Source organism: Gouania willdenowi, chromosome 10, assembly GCF_900634775.1.
Source record: "Gouania willdenowi chromosome 10, fGouWil2.1, whole genome shotgun sequence".
Lineage (NCBI taxonomy): Eukaryota > Metazoa > Chordata > Actinopteri > Blenniiformes > Gobiesocidae > Gouania > Gouania willdenowi.
In genome coordinates this window covers 42,929,617-42,946,860 of record NC_041053.1, presented here as the reverse complement: position 1 = coordinate 42,946,860, position 17,244 = coordinate 42,929,617, and the positions used below count along the sequence as shown (strand labels likewise).

Genomic DNA, 17,244 nt, shown 5'->3' with positions numbered 1-17,244 from the left:
TGTGTTGAAGATCCGTGTGAAGATGGGGGCCAGCTGCTCAGCACAGGCTTTCAGGCAGGAGGGAGATACTCCGTCTGGTCCTGGAGCCTTTTTGATCTTTTGTTTTTTGAAAAGCTGTCACACATCTCTTTCATTGATCTTCAGGGCAGGTGGGGGGTCAGAGGGTGAGGTAGGGGGGGGGGAGTAGGGGGAGCAGGAAGGGCAGAGTCCAGGTGATGGGCTGATGCTAATGAGCTGGGGGGTGGGTGTGAAAACCTGCAGTAGAAGCTGTTCAGGTCTCTAGCTAGTCTTTTGTTACCAGTAGGGTGGGGGGAGGGTTTCCTATAGTTGGTAACTTCATGCAGGCTTTTCCACACTGCAGAGGGGTCTTTGTTTGAGAAGCTTTGTTTTAGCTTCTCAGTGTAGCACCTCTTGGCTACTTTGATCTCCCTGGATAGTGTGTACTTGGCTTGCCTGAACAGGTCCCTATCCCCACTCCTGTAGGCTTCCTCCTTAGCCTGACGTAGCATCCTAAGTTGAGGTGTGAACCAGGGTTTGTTGTTGTTGTATGTGCAGAAAGTCTTGGTCTGCACACACATGTCCTCACAGAAGCTGATGTAAGATGTCACAGTGTCAGTCAGTTCATCTAGGTCTGATGCAGCTTCAAAAACCCTCCAATCAGTGCAGTCAAAGCAGTCCTGTAACTCCTGCTTTGACTCCTCTGTCCATTTCTTTACAGTCCTTACTACAGGTTTAGCAGATTTAAACTTCTGCCTGTAGGTCAGGATGAGGTGAATCAGACAGTGATCAGAGAGCCCCAAAGCTGCACGGGGAACAGAGTGATATGAATCCTTTATTACAGTCTAGCACTGGTCCAGTGTGTTAGCCCCCCTGGTGGGACACTTTATATGTTGTCTGTATTTAGGGAGTTCATGGGTTAGATTTGCTCTGTTAAAATCCTCTAGAATGATTAGCAAAGAGTCTGGATGTTGTTTCTCCACGTCTGCTATCTGGTCGACCAGGTGCTGTAACGCCTCTGTTACACTAGCCTGAGGTGGGATGTAAACACCGACCATAACAAACGAGGAGAATAAAACGGTTTACAGTTTATAAAAAACTCTCCAGATTAGGGCTACACGTCTGTTTCAACACTGTGACATCTGTACACCAACCTTGGTTAATGTAAAGCATATTCCACCGCCCCTCGTCTTCCCACAGCTCTTTTACGTGGTCCGCTCTGAGGAGCTGAAAGTCCGGTAGATGTAAAGAGCTGTCCAGGATGAGTTCACTGAGCCAGGTTTCAGTAAAACACAGGGCGGCGGATCTGCAAAAGTCCGAGTTTCTGGTGTTTAGGAGCAGCAGTTCATCCATGTTATTTGCCAGTGAGCGGACATTCGCCAGGTGAATGGATGGAAGCGCAGTGCGTAATCCCCGCTGCCTCAGTTTGACGAGCGCGCCTGCTCGTTTACCCCGTCTGCGTCTGCGGCGTCTCCTGCAAATTCCATAGAGAGCTGCTGCTCCTCCGGTGAGAATCTCTGCATAACTTTCTGGTTCAATGAGAACCGGTGAAAAAAGATCAGCAGAGGACTGTCCTATGTTTATTAGTTCTTCTCTGGTGAAAGAGACCAGAGAAGGGGAGCAAGAAACTACAAAAATAAAGAAAAACACAACAACTACGAGAGAGCGCAGTACCGAGGCGACCATCCGCGGCGCCATCTTAAGCTAACGCTAACCCATTTTTGTGCAGTCTTTAAAGTAAACAAACAAAATTACTCCAAAAACATACACGAAATAACAATCAAATATACAGAAAATACACAAAAATAACTCAAAACACACAAAACGACTTCAGAAATACACAAAATTAGTCTTAACACAAAACATACAAAGAAAGTCTCCAAAAACACACAAAACAACAACATAAACATGCAGTAATTTTTTGTTGTTTCCTGTGCTTTAATTGGTCGTTATTCTAAAAGCTCTACACTCTGCTGTAAAGTAAGTGCACACTATTACACACAGACACACACCTTTAGTAAATGCAGCTCTATCAACACTATACCAACCAATGATTCAGATTATTGGCCTTTTATGTTCCTAAGTTTGAAAAAAAATCAGTAGCTGTTGCAGTTTTTGCACATATACTGGTCTACAATGTGGGATGTGGGATAAAACTCATACTGGGCTTAACTTTAGACACGTTAATCCCAAATACCTGCTTTAGGTACTACCATTCACTCATTCCCCCTGTTCACAGCCACCACCATTATAGCTAAACTTCACACTTGTCACTATACTGGCTGGATTACACAACATAATAAGCACAATATATTATACAACTTCACATCTCACCCTCACTGTAAAACAATCTATTCTCCCCACCTTTTCTATTTCCTACCTTGAGTTTCTCCTCCCTGATCCCTTCCCCCTCCCTCTCCACCCAGGTGTAACACTGCTCTCCCTTTTTATATCCTCCCTATAATAAAAGAGTTCTTACCCTTCCTTAAGGAGGGCTGGTGATGGTCACAATTAAGCAATAAAATAAATCAATGTATTTTAGTTCAATAACAAAACATGCATTACTGTCTCATAATGATTGCACTTCTTGTAGTGTTGACCTTTGACATCATGTGCAGACAAGTAGGAAAAAAAATTAAAAAAATCAGTAATCACTAACCCTCTGTGAGTTGTTTAATGTGTATTAAGTTTAGTATTTAAATTAGATTTATTTGTTAAAAATTTAGATTTTATGGATTTTTCTTCCAAACTGTCTTTTTAGTTTCAATCTGCCTCAGTTATATCTGATTAGTCTCATTGCTTACGTACATGGTTGTGCTAAAGTCAATCTTTGACTGTCCATGAGAAGCTGTGTTGTTCTTTAGATGATCTTGGAGCCCATTCCATTCTTTGATGCCTGTAAAGGAACATTCTAAGGCTAAACACAACTGTTTTATGAAGCTGAAGCCACGTTAAGTTTTGATCTTTGATTCTGAATAATATTCAGGTTGTTTTGTGTTATTTATTTCAGAATTCCTTGTAACATTTTCAGTTTCTGCTGGTCTCAGGTAAATAAACTGGTAATGAAAGAATAGAATACTTAGTGTTTCAGTCAGATATGTATTTGTAAAGATTAATACTGAGCAGAGTTTAGTTCTGTTAATGTAAATGATTATAAACTGTAGGGTTTGATACAATAACATTTCATTTATCAGAGGCTTTTATCCAAAGCAATGTTAATACAGTAGCAGTAGGAGGGATTCAAACCTCTGACCCTCTGAGTCAGCTTCATTAACCACTGTTCCTCCACCACAGAGTTGATCAACAGTGGATTCTTTTCTGATACAGCGCTGATATGAAGCTGTACAGACACAGATGACCCAAAAAATAATGCATTCTTTAAGAAAAAGTAACTCAAAAGTTACTTTTTCATGTAACTCATTAGTTTTTGGGGTAAGTAATCAAAATAGTAACAGTTCATTTGTGAATGAAGTAACTAGTAACAGTAACTAGTTATGTTTTTTCAGTAACTAGAACAACACTGGTTGTGACAGAAGTGTGACTGAGTTCAGAAAAATTATTGTACCAACGTTTTTATTAAGATTTTTTACTTGTTCTTGCAGCTAAAATTCACCAGAATGCAGGAATTTGCATGTCTTTTGTTAAAACATTTCTGGGGGGAGGACCCCCATGACCTTTCCCCTCAATTCTAGGAGAGGCTTTAACATGTAAATGAAAATGCTGTGAGCTACACATGTAAATCAGGGGAACTTCTACTGCTTTCAGTACAAACCACATCTTCATCACAGCTGTGAAGAGTTCAGCTCAGACGTGACCGATTAAGATCAAGGAGGGAAAGTGTTATTATATTAGATTTGTTTTTGGTCAGTGTGACTATTTTTCATGTGTATTAGTGTTTTTTTTCAATGCTAACAAGCATTGGTCTAATCTGAAGTCACATGTTCAAAACTCTGAACACGGTCTGCAAATCTCTCAGTCCATGTGGAATAAACTGTGACTCATTTTTCATTGTTTTCACTCAAAACACATTCACTGACCACAGTCAACAACATTCATCAACTCTTTTCTCACTCACTAGTTTTTATTATTAATAATGATGAGTTATTATAATTAGTTCACCACCTGCAAAACACGAAACGTTTACAGCACATTTTTAAAATGCTTCAAAACACATCAGCTAAATGAAATATATTGATTATAGTATTTTGTGTTTTATATAACTGAACCCTATAGATTATTTTTTATATTTTTTTGTGCAAAGATCTTATTTTGTATTAAAATACTGATGTACCTGACAATGTATTGCTCTTTGTTGTTAGTATTTAGTAGTTCAGTGAGCTCAGAGTGACTAGATGAGATTATTTGTTAGTGTTGTGGTTGAATGAGCTTCATTTGAGACGTGTATGAAGTGTTTTGTTGGTGAGAAACACTTTTGGAGATGAGAGTAACTGTTGAGCTGAGATGACTGATGGATATGCAGGCTGTGTTTAGAGTTTTGAACATGTGACTTCAGTTTCAACCAATACTTGTTAGCAATAATAGAGTGGAAGGGTCCCAACCCACAGGTTGAGAACCACTGGTGTATTGCATGTCGAAGAATCCATGTACTATGGCTAGATTGTAAGTCCAAGCATGTATTTATGTCTGTCCTCTACATTGCACACATTTGATCACCACTGTATTTCTATCCATACAGGGCTTGGTCTGTCATACATATAGAAGCCTCACAGAGCTGCAATGGAAGGTCTAGCCAGAGGACAAGTATGTTTTTGGTCTTTTTCCCTCTGAATTGCCACTGTTTGTGAAAATTACAAAACACAGTTAGTTGTAACATGTTTTGCTGAATGATGAGTATCTTCTACCTCCACCACCACCACCACAGATTCTGTTCTGATCACAATGAAAAAGTGACCATGGCTGTGATGGGGGCCATTTAAGATGCTGAGCCACACTGGGGCACAAGCCAAGTTAGAAGTAAGTCTGATCACATTCATCTGGGGACCTAATTTAATGTATTTGAGTGATCATTATCCTTTTCAGATGCCTTAAAATAATACATTTAGTATGAATTCATGACATAGTATTTGTGTTGTCATTTTCATTCACTAGGAGCTGCAACATGGCTTTAGAATCCTACGAGGCCAGTGAGGAGCAGGACCTGAATGGGACCAAGGAGGATGTAAAGAGTAGGAAGACTCTTACCTCCAGGAGATCCAGTGTTATTGCCGTGCTCCATACTGCTGCATTTATTGATCATGGTATTTATCAATCACCTGTAAACAAAGTGTATACAGGCTATTTCTAAAGTGACTCTTTAAGACATTTTAATTTCCTGTGACAAGCTGTTGAGCTAAGGTTAATGCATCAGTAAACCAATTGGAACAACAATTAATAACAGCAATGGATTTGTTTCTGTTATCATTTATTGTCATAATTTAAGGACCCATAATTGTTTTGTTACATTGTGTTAGCCAAGAAATGTATGGGATTAAATATTTAAAGTGGGTCTTGTGTTCATGTTAGGACAGCTGAAATAAAAATGCTCAGGATACTGACCTCTCTTCACATTTGTCACACAGCTTTTCAAGGAATGGGTCAAAGTGGGACAGAGGATCCTCTCTCCAGAAGAAAAAACTATTTATAAATCTGCCTCTACCAAAGCCACACAGCTGTCAGAGATGATGGAAAAAGCACTGGACAATAACAGAAAAAAAAGTGTTGAGCCAAGATCCACTCACTTATGCACAGACTCTGGACACTTTTCAAAAAGGCTCCGCCCTAATTCAGATAAAACATCTATCTGTCTGCATGTGAGTGAGGTGGAAGAAGACTCAGATAGAGATGTTTAAAATGTTGTTTGTGTGATATATGTGTGTGTGTGTTTCTTTTTCTAACTCATTCTAATTTTATTGTGATAGAATAAAATGTTATGTGCACTGAGTGATTTTTGTTTTTAATATTTATCTTGATAGTCTCTATCTTCAAAGTAGATCAGCCATTTTTGATGAGACAATTGGTTCAGAGGGGAAAAGGTTTAAGTGGACCTAGTATAGAGTTAGGGACACTGCATTTAACTGTCCTGGGTTAGGGTGAGTCACCCTATGGGCCATGAATTGTATACTGAAATATGCAAACTGCTAAAATTATTTGTAGGACTTCAAATATGACCGGGGAGAGTATCCGGGAAGAATTGAACTCCGGGATATGGCAAGTATAAAAGTGTTCCAAACTACAAAACTATAAAACATGAACACATCACCTCCACAAATGCTTATTGAAATTAGGAATGTGCAATATTTTATCATTTATGATTTATCGTAAAAAAAAAAAGAAGAAGCCCAATGCCAGATGCAAATACATTTGAGCCACTAAAACTTACCTTGGTGAGCACTAACAGTGAATGTTACAAAGATTCTTGAGGACAATTTTGTTCCAAAGTATCACATCAGTTTTGTTGAAGTTATAAGCAAGTAACATGGAGAATACAAAGCCAACTAAAAGAATCATAGTGCTCACAACCAAATATAAAATTAAGAGGAAAACAATTCCACATAAACAAGCATCAGTTACAGTGGAGAAAAGAAGGGAAAAAACCTCACTTTTTTAATAAAGCTTTTATTGTCAACCATCTATTCTTTCACAAAATACCAGGTTTTGACTCTTGTCCACAATTTCTTCAAGAAATTGCTCCATGTCCTCCATGTTATAAAAAAGAAACTTGAATGGCTCCAAAATCAACTCTTTTTCGTCGTCGTCCATTTCCTCGTGTAGAGTCATTGAGAAGCTGAAGAGCATATGCCAGCTCCTCCTCCTCAACCTGCAGGGTCGCTGGTACCTCCACCTGTGCTGCAAGCTGGTGTTTATTTTCCACAACCCACTGTGCAGCTTTTCTGCCGTCTGCCACAATCCTTTGCTGTGAAGTCATCTATGTAAACAAAGGGAATAAGCCTTTAACACAACAAAGATACACACTTCAGTTCATCTTAGCACCCTACGGGGCTTAACAGGGTTCTGATTCTACCTCCTCAGTAACCGCTTCCTCAGCTTGATGTTGAAGAGTCTTGTTCTTGTTGTTCCTGTTCCAAATAATGTCTTGGTCAATGATTCAGATCCATGATCAATTTAAAATGTTCCTATTCTTTCCCATTTATTTCAGAGCAACTGAACAATTTCTTGAACACAATATATTTCTCACAAAAACAGATGTATCTAATACAAACGCACACAGATGTAGATATTTACAGAGATGTACAAAATATATACATGTAAATGACAAACCTCAGAGCTGGCTTCCCCTCTTTTTCAGTCTGAAAACTGGTTTCACCCGAAACCCTAGAGAACTACCATGAACAACCCTAACCCTGTTATTACAATCTACTGCTATCAAAATTAAGCCTTGCAACTAAGTTCAATGGTATGACATAATAGAAAGCTTTACAATTGTACCTATTAAAAGAAAAATAGCCCACGTTAGCTCGGCCTCATTTAAAAAAAATGCTTTGTGCTAAAGTTGTGATTGTATTTTACATCAACAGATCATCTGAAGAAACTAATAGTAACAGTCTGCAGCTGGACCCTCTCGTCTGAACACTGTGAACGTTGAGGATTAATCATTTTATCGATAATTTAACATAAAACTTTTTACTTACCATGTTTAGACTTTTTTTAGACCTGTGTCCTGGGTATGATGGGTTAACGCCGGGAATAGTACTTATTCATGTTGGCAAGTCTAGAAATCACACAGCAACTCACCCTATCATACTCGCTGTGGTCCGTGCCAGAAAATACCACAGACCAAGCCTTTGCACTCTTGTCATAGCACTCAACAAATTTGTTTCCTCTCCTACACGAGACAACAAAGATCCGTCTGTTCATCACTGCAATGTCAAAGTAATTGTGTGTGTGGACCATTTCAGAGACATTGTCCCAGGTGTTGGTCTTTGGGTTATAAGCCTCAGCAGACCTCAGAGGTCTGAATCCACATCTGCCTCCAACTGCAAAAATGTGGTCCATATATGCAACGACCCCAAGTCCACACCGAGGTGTTCTCATAGGAGTGATCAGTGTCCACTGGTTGGTGTCTGGGTTGTAATACTCAGCAGTATTCAGTGATCTATTACTCCATCCTCCACATATGTAAATCTTGTTGTTCAGTGTAGTGCAGCTGGCGTTGCTCCTCCTTTTATTCATTGATGCAATGAACGTCCACTGGTTGATGTTGGACTGGTAGCGTTCAGCAGTTCTTAGTGAGGTACGATTCCTGAGGCCTCCCATAGCGTAGATGCATCTCTTTAGCACGGTAACACTCACAAAGCGCCGTGATTCTTGCATTGGTGACATCTCCTGCCAAGTGTGTTCGAATAGGTTAAAGCTCCACACTCTGTTAAAGGGGTCAATCCATCTTAAACCACCACCAACAATGTAGAAGCATCTATCAAGGAAGACAGTGCTGTATAAGCGTAAGTGAGTCATTATATCCAGACTGGGATGATTGTGAACTGTGATCCAGCTGTTAGTGCTGTAGTCAAAGGCCTCTATGGTTTTAGAATATAATCTAAACATCAGTAAGATGGCGTTTGGCAAACGACGGCAAAACAAGGTGTTGATGATCCCAGACTTAGAGCAGAGTAACCAAGGTTTAGACATGACTTGAAGGGTCTCATTGACCAATAGGTGGGACTCAGGGTTTGTTTTTACCACATCATTCTTAAGCACATTGCGTCTGACGTAACGTTTGTCCATCAGCCCCAGTCGTACCTTTGGTAACAGAGTAGAAATGTCTCCCTGTCGTTCCTCAGGCTTGTATTTTATCCATCTTAAAACACTTTCATAAACTTCGCTCTCCTGGGTCACATTAAGGTCATCCTGACCCAGAATATCAGCCAGCTCCTCCTTCGTAAGCTTCAAAAACTCTTCACAGAGTGAAACCTCCTCAAAATTCTCACAGATAAAGTGAAAGGCCTCATACTTCAGTTGAAGAAAAATGGGAATATACCAGAATTTTGTAATCTGCCACAGCCCGATGCATTTGGCTGGGCAGAGATGATCCTTAAGGAATTCAAAGCATGTTTGTTCCAGACTCTTTACATTGAACTGATGCACTTCCATCATTAGATCAAAAATATAACTGTTGTCAGAGAAAACGTAAAGTCACTGAGTCCAAGGAGTTTGTAGGTTATAGTGTTTCTCTCAGAAGGGTTTCCCTCATTAAAGGGTACTCAATCTGCTGCTGAGTCCTTTGATGTGTGACCAGCTCCTGATGATGTCATCAGCAGAGTGTGTGATGATGTCACACTGACATTCCATCTGCTGGCTCCTGATTGGTGGATGGTGTTCTTTTTTTTTCCGTCCAGTAGCCAAATAGGGTGAGTTTCAGCTCTGCATGCTGTAATGTTGTTTCTTGTTTGAACTGGGTGTGTTAATTAAAATGATCATGTGTAGGGTTTCCTTTGGTCATTCATTTCAACACAATTTTGCATTGTACGGTGTAGGAGCCATAATTTATTTGTCAAAATACCTGTTTAATATGTTTTAGCATTTTACCTGACCTGTAGATGGGCGGAGCATGCAGGCTATTTAGGTTGCCCTGGTGATCACACACGTGTGGTCAATCAGGGGAGCAAACAGTTTTGAACGGTACTCAAAGGTATGCAAGATTAAAGAGTCAAACACCAACGGACTATTTTGTCGTATTCTTTGCCGGGAAGTACCTGTTGGAACAACTATCCCTGCACCACCAGAAGTGAACCTATAGTTAAAGGACTTGGGCGCTTCAATTAAGTTCAAAAACTGGCTTCGGTTGGAGGGAGGATTAAAGCGTGCACTGGTGAGAAAGCGCTGGAATAGGCCGGCGCTAAGCATTCTTGGTCAGCAACCCTGTCTCGGCCGGGCTATTGGAGCCACTCAAACGGCAAAGTGGGCTATTGGAGCTCACACAGCAGGGAGGCGGCTGGGAGACGTGGTCTCGCCGCAGCGATCGGGCTCACACAGCGGCTGAGAGACAGGGTCTCGCCGCAGCGATCAGGCTCACACACAGCGGCTGCAGAGGAGCGGTGCCTCGCTGTGAGGAGCGAGGCCAGCGCATCGAGGTTGCAGCAACGCGCATCGGTTGTGGAGCGGCGCCGGTGCCAGCTGAAGCCACTGCTGCATCGGGCTTCGGCTATTGGAGCCACGGAAGTGGCTGGCTGGAGCCACAGCTCCAGAATAGGACTCTGAAGGCAGAGCATCAAAGCCCAGCCAACGCACCATTGTGGTATGTGGTTTGGATTGGAGGTACGTCAATGACAATGTGTGTCCGCTCACAGCAGTAAAGAAGTTCAATGCACTGATGGGAGATAGGCACCTGCTTTAGGAAACTGCGCGTCAACACGTGCGCTCATTAACATTGGCGTAAAATATAAACTATTGTAAATAAAGCATCGACTAAGAGCCGACATGGCTGAAGATGAACAGTGTGTGGATGAGATGCTGCAAGTTGAGAAAAGGAACAAGCACGAAGTGAAATTAACACTCAAAGCTTTACTAGAAAAAATAAGCAATTTAGAAAAAGAAAGAAAGGTTAAAATAAATAAACTCTCCAAAGAGAAACAAGCTATTAATGTACTAATGGGTGACAAAGACAATATAAATGAGGTAAAAAGTGAATTTAACAAATATGTGGGTTTGTTTGAAGAAATAAGTAAAGTTCATAACATTTTGTTGGGTTTGCTGCCTCAAGAGGAAGCAGAAAAGCATGATATTTGGTTCCAAGCTAAAATGTTGAATGTCAATAATTTTATTGCTGTTACAACAAAGTAGATCAATGAAGTGCAAAGTTGCCCAGCTGCTGTGTTAAGTTATGTTGTGCAGAATATAAATGAACAAAATACAGCAAAGGTGGCTCAACTAGAAGAGATCAACATTGAACCACATGATAGCATTTCGAATGTTGCTTCAAAATCCTCGAGGAAGGATTCCTGCTGTAAAGGTTCCGCAAGGACCTGTTCATCCTCCACCAGTATTCACTCAACAGCTTCTGAACATTTAAGAGCAGAGGCAGAAAGGGCTGCACTCTTAGCATGTGCCGCTGCTTTAAAGAGTATGAATGCCTTAGAAGAGCAGGAACAGGTTTTAAAAAGAAAAAGGGAGCAGCTTGAGTTGGACACAGAAATAGCAGCCGCTAGTGCTAAGTTAGCAGCACTGAACCCAACAGTCAGCTGTAAAGGAAGTGTGGCTTCAAAACACTCTGATGGGATGGAGTCATATTTTCTTAAAGAATCAAAGACTAAGTCCACTTCTTTAAAGCCACTCGCTTCTAAATACGTGCCTCATCTTTCACTGCAAAAGAATCCGGAACCTTTGTCAAATAAGGAGGTTGCGATCAATTTAAATGCAGATCACTACAGTCAGCAGTTGGAGCCCACATCCAGTCAAGTTCAGACCAACCTAAACCCTACAGTGTCTCAAAGCAATCAATCATCGACAGGAGATCTGTACAGTGTACTACAACAACAAAATGAGATTACAACTCTTCTTGTCAAAATGCAAAATTCCCATTTGTTGCCACACCGAGAGATTCCAACTTACAATGGAGATCCTTTACAGTTCAATTCATTTATAAAAGCCTTTGAGCACTGTGTAGAGAGAAAGACTAGCTGTAAAGGAGACTGTTTGTACTACCTGGAGCAGTACACCACTGGACAACCAAGAGACATTGTAAGCAGCTGTCTTCACATGAATCCTGAAAGAGGTTATGATGTTGCCAAAGAACTATTAAAGTTCACTTTGGAAATGAGTTACATGTAACAGCAGCTTATATAGAAAAGATAATCATCTGGCCAAGTATTAAGTCTGAGGACACAAAAGCACTGACAGCCTTTGGGCTCTTCCTACGTGAATGTTACAATGGAAGAGTTACGCTATTTAGATGAGTTAAGCATGTCTGCTAATATGAAACTTTTGATTAAAAAATTACCCTATAAACTTAGAGAGAAATGGAGAACTAAGGCAAATGAAATTTTTGAAAGAACTGGTGATAGGGCACAATTCAGAGATATCGTTAACTTTATTGAGTGGCAAAATAGAATCACTTCAGATCCAGTTTTTGGTGACATACAGGACACACATCCTGTGCAAAGGACATTAAGATCAAATACATCCCAAATGAAATCTCAATTAAAAAGAAATAGCTTTGCAACTCATGTTTTAGTTAAAGATAATTACAAGGTGATTGATAATAAACAGCAGGACACTTGGAAAAATGATGTTTCCGCTGCTGAGACGAGCTTTTCTTGTTTGTATTGTGCACATGATGGACATTCATTGGAGCAATGTCACCAACTGTGTAAAATTTCACATCGAGAAAAGTTAGCTTTGAAGGAGAAGGGTCTATGTTTTGGCTGTCTAAACACAGGGCATTTAAGTAAAAGCTGCGACAGGCGAAGCATTTGCATGCACTGTAAGAAGTTGCATCCCACTATTTTGCACATAAAACAAGCAGAGGTTGATCAAAAGTACAAAGAGCAGACAAAGAATTCCTCTCAACACTGCACAACTTCTTCCACCTGTGGTCATACAGGGGCTGGCCACCATAATGGCATTCTTCCCATCCTGCCTATTCAAGTTAAGAATTCTAAAGGAGATAAAATCATTAAAACATATGCATTTCTGGACCCAGGAAGTACAGGCACCTTCTGCTCGAAAAACCTCCTTCAAAAACTGAACACTCAAGGACGCAAAGCTAAGATTCATCTCCGCACGATGGGCCATAACAGGACAGTTACAACTTTGATCGTTAATGGCCTGGAGATTGCTGAATTAACAGGCAAGCAATTTTATCAGCTTCCTTGTGTGTTTTCACAGAAAGAGATGCCTGCTTCTACAGACAACATCATAAGTGAAAGAGAGAAGAGCAAATGGCCTTATCTGAAAGATCTTAAAATTCCTTACATAAATGCAGACATTGACCTGTTAATAGGCACCAATGCAGCCCAGTTGTTGGAACCTTGGGAGGTTATCAACAGTATGGGTGAGGGGCCTTACGCAATAAAAACTCTATTGGGGTGGGTTATAAATGGGTCAGTGCATGGACGTGGCGACAAGGAACCTGTGTATCCTCCAGTATATGCCAACAGAACTGTAGTTGACAGAAAAGAGGAGCTGTTGACGAGTCAATACAATTATGACTTCATTGAAAAGTCAGGCACACAACAAGAAGAAATGAATGAGGCCAAAGATGGGGAGAACACAGCTCCTAGAAAGCAGAGGACCGCCACGGACGGAAAGAATGATAAAGCAGCTGACGGTAAAAAAGAGAAGAGACGGTCTAATCGATCTAAAAGTAAAGAGGACAACAACGTTGAAAAGGGTGAGAAGCAAGGGAAACACAAGACAAAGAAAAAGGATAAATCTCATAGTCGCAGTAAAAGCCGAGAAAAGAACAAACGATCAAAAAGTAGAGACAAAGGTCACAAACACAGAAGTGATGAGAAAAGAGGGCGCTCAAGAAGCAAAGCCAAAGTAAGGGTCAGGATTCAAATAAAAAAACCAAAAAAAAAAAAAAAACAATTTTCATGCCTGGAGATGTTGTCATGGTTTTGGACTCCACAGCACCACGTGGGTCATGGATACTTGGAAGAGTATTAGAAACCTTTACAGATAAGAACGGTCTGGTACGTGTGGTGCGTCTTCAAACCAAAACCAGTGTGATCGAAAGACCTGTAACAAAATTATGTTTGTTATGTGAAACTACATTTTGAGGTACTGTATTTTGTGTGCAAACATGTTTGTTTTACATACTGATGTTTTTGTTTTGTTTACTTGGATATGGCTCCATTAATATTCAGTTTGGTAATTACTTTGTCTTCTGCCAGTCGCAATTAGGGGCCGGTGTGTAGGTGCCATAATTTATTTGTCAAAATACCTGTTTAATATGTTTTAGCATTTTACCTGACCTGTAGATGGGTGGAGCATGCAGGCTATTTAGGTTGCCCTGGTGATCACACACGTGTGGTCAATCAGGGGAGCAAACAGTTTTGAAGGGTACTCAATGGTATGCAAGATTAAAGAGTCAAACACCAACGGACTATTTTTTCACATTCTTTGCCGGGAAGTACCTGTTGGAACAACCATCCCTGCACCACCAGAAGTGAACCTATAGTTAAAGGACTTGGGCGCTTCATACGGTACAATGAATGTATCTGTCTCTAAAAAGGACTTGGAGATAATACTCCTGTTTGACTTTTTACACCTTCATTTTAACAAACTACCAAACTGTGCAACATACGGGAAACCAAACAATTAAATGTTAACCTTGTAACGACTCATTTGTTCTCAGAGTCAAGGAGGAGTCACATGACCAGTTAGAATGGTGTAAAAACCAAACAACGTAGTTATTAATTTACCAAATGGAGCAATAAACCAAACTAGTGGAAACAATGACAATACTTTGTAGGGAAAAAATAAATAAAACTGACACCTAGAAACTCAACTAAGAAATGTAGAAGGTACAAAGTACGACACAAACGGTCAAACAGAAACACACAGCAAAGGAAATTGGATTCAAATGAAAAGCTCTAACAATCAAAGGGGAGTTGGTTATGATCAGAGCAGTTAGTGTTACTGGATCCTCAGTGGAAACTGGTTCACGTCCTCATTGAACCACTGACGCTCTGCAGTCAGTTAACAATAATCAGCACAAACATTAGGTTCACACTGTCTCTCAATCATTTATTTCTCCTCTTCTTTTGCTTTATTTAGTCATTTCAGACACGTTTATTCATATATCTATTTATTAATTAATTATGTGTATTTTTTTATTATTAATACATTTAGTCCCCCTGGTCTCACCTGAAGAAAGATGAAGAAAGGCACCAGCAGCTGAAAAAGGAAGTTAAATCAGACTGAACCTCTCCTGTTTCAGGTCAGTTAAAATTAGCAAAATGATTTCATTTTGCTAAATGCCACAAAAATGAGAGATAATTTCTTAGATCATTTTGTATTATTTTTGCAGTCTACCCCAGGTGTAGACTGTGCAAAGAGGCCAATGAGACAATCCAGCACATAACTGCAGGGTGTAAGATGCTGGCAGGGAAAGCTTACATGGAGCTCCATAACCAAGTGACTGGTATAGTGTACAGGAACATCTGTGCAGAGTATGGGCTGGAAACCCCAAGGTCAAAGTGGGAAACACCTCCAAAGGTGGTAGAGAATGACCGAGCCAAGATCCTGTGGGACTTCCAGATACAGACGGACAGAATGGTAATGGAGAACCAACCAGACATTGTGGTGGTGGACAAAGAGCAGAGGAAAGCCGTTGTGGTTGTCATAGCAACACCGAGCGACTTCAACATCAGGAAAAAGGAACACGAGAAACTAGAGAAATACCAGGGGCTCAGAGAAGAGTTGGAGAAGGTCTGGAGGGTGAAGACATCAGTGGTGCCCGTGGTCATTGGGGCACTCGGGGCAGTGACCCCCAAACTGGAGGAGTGGCTCCAGCAGATCCCAGGAAATACATCAGACATCTCAGTCCAGAAAAGTGCAGTTCTAGGAACAGCAAAGATACTGAAGAACCCTCAAGATCCCAGGCCTCTGGTAGAGGACCTGAGCTTGGAGAAGAAAGAGAGAGAGACCGCCCACAGTGGGTGAGGAAGATATATATATATATGTATATATATATAGAGCACTTTTCTAGTGATGTGCCGTGACCACTAGGGTTGGGTAGGCACGTTGCAAACCGAGACCACCAATGACAATTCCATATGTTTCTGCTGTCGTGTTAATCTAACAAAATCAACATCATAAACACCATTAAAGAAACATAAACAATTATTTAATATAGCCTCCATACTCTCCAACAACATATATCTCATAACACGGCAGCACATCTGTTGTTTGTGTTGGAAACACAGAAACATGGAGAAAATAACAACAACAACAACTCAGAACATCCTCAGTGAGGAGCATCCACAAAGTCAATCCTTCCTTTTGTTCCATTCACTGTAGAAAATACCAACAATGTTCTGACCTTAGCTTTGCTTAAGACTCCAATATTATCATCTGACTTGTTTGGTAATTGTTTACTCCAACTTGATTTGTTTTCCTGTATCTTATGTACATGTTAGAATATTTTCTGGGTGTATTTTAGGTCTTAATAGGTCACGTGACTGTGTTATAAGCTGTGGTAGACTGTGAAATGTGTAGCTAACTTTATTCAGCTTTAAACTGTATTCCTGTGTGTTATATTGAGGTTTACACATCTTTTATTTGTACTGCTAGATTTCATTTAGCTTCTGCATCACGTCAGACGCACCTAGATGTAATTAATACTCTCTGTTCATGCGCACTTCAGGTGATTGGTCCATGTGGTGCAGTCGCTCCTGCCTCCACTAGAGGGAGACAAAAACCACTGAATCATCTAGAATCCTTTCATTATCCATTAACATACCTGCACATTGGCTGTTTGACCGAGTTTATTTATTTTGATGGTTTGATTCATTCTTTATTCTTGAATTACATATTTTTATACATCTGTACAATACAATCTCTGACCCAAAAACATCTGTAAATGCAAGGGGGCAACAGTTCCAATTCTGCTGTTTCGTCTACGCCATGAAGAAGAGAAGCAGAACTCTGGGTGCATGTAAATACAGACAACCAAGATCTGCAGAATCCTGGTTTCAAGCAATATAAAACTGTTAAATGTTATCTGTCTGTTACTGTCAGTATAGCTGTCTTTATTTTCATTTGTGTTGTTTTTAACTAAGAAATACAAAAACACTGACTGTAAAGTTTGAACCCACGTCATCAAAATGGTTATAATCTGTTAACTCGTTGGATTGAAAGAGTAGACACTTTGAAGTAGGAAGAAACAGTTTCTGGCAGAGGTGCAAATCATTGATTTAATGAATCAATGGTGTAAGTACATCCCAGAATAGTCATATTGTAGTGAATTCATGCAAGTTATGATGTTTAATTCATTCTCTCAACCAGACATTAACACACCCTATATGGGCAACAAAAAGAACTAAAGAGGGTCAAACCACCACAAATGTCATCTTTGCAAAGGGGAAAACAACATACTACAATTTCAACTTTCTAGGTTTTAAGTGCTACATTTTTGCCCATTATGAATTAGGGAAAATCATGTAACCAGTTAGCCTGGGGTTCCAGACTCAGTCCGCTGGTACAGTGGCTGAGTCTGGTTCTCTGGGCACCGAGTCTTTTTTCAAGGGTGGGAAAACAGGAAGCAGCGTGAACCAATCAGAGGTG

General features: G+C 40.3%; 2 long non-coding RNA genes and 1 pseudogene across 2 annotated transcripts; 1 reads left to right on the top strand and 2 right to left on the bottom strand.

Moving 5' to 3' along the window:
• The first annotated feature begins 4,706 nt into the window (after positions 1-4,706).
• On the top strand, positions 4,707-5,245 carry LOC114470619 (uncharacterized). Its single transcript, XR_003674897.1, has 3 exons — positions 4,707-4,758; positions 4,880-4,971; positions 5,107-5,245. It is a non-coding gene; the product is annotated as an uncharacterized LOC114470619 (long non-coding RNA).
• Positions 5,246-6,808: 1,563 nt separating this feature from the next.
• On the bottom strand, positions 6,809-7,692 carry LOC114470660 (uncharacterized). The gene is made up of 3 exons (XR_003674904.1): positions 7,647-7,692; positions 7,019-7,073; positions 6,809-6,922 (listed from the first exon to the last, which is right to left on the bottom strand). It is a non-coding gene; the product is annotated as an uncharacterized LOC114470660 (long non-coding RNA).
• Positions 7,693-7,819: 127 nt separating this feature from the next.
• LOC114470822 (kelch-like protein 10 pseudogene) lies at positions 7,820-9,191 on the bottom strand (annotated as a pseudogene).
• Positions 9,192-17,244: the final 8,053 nt, after the last annotated feature.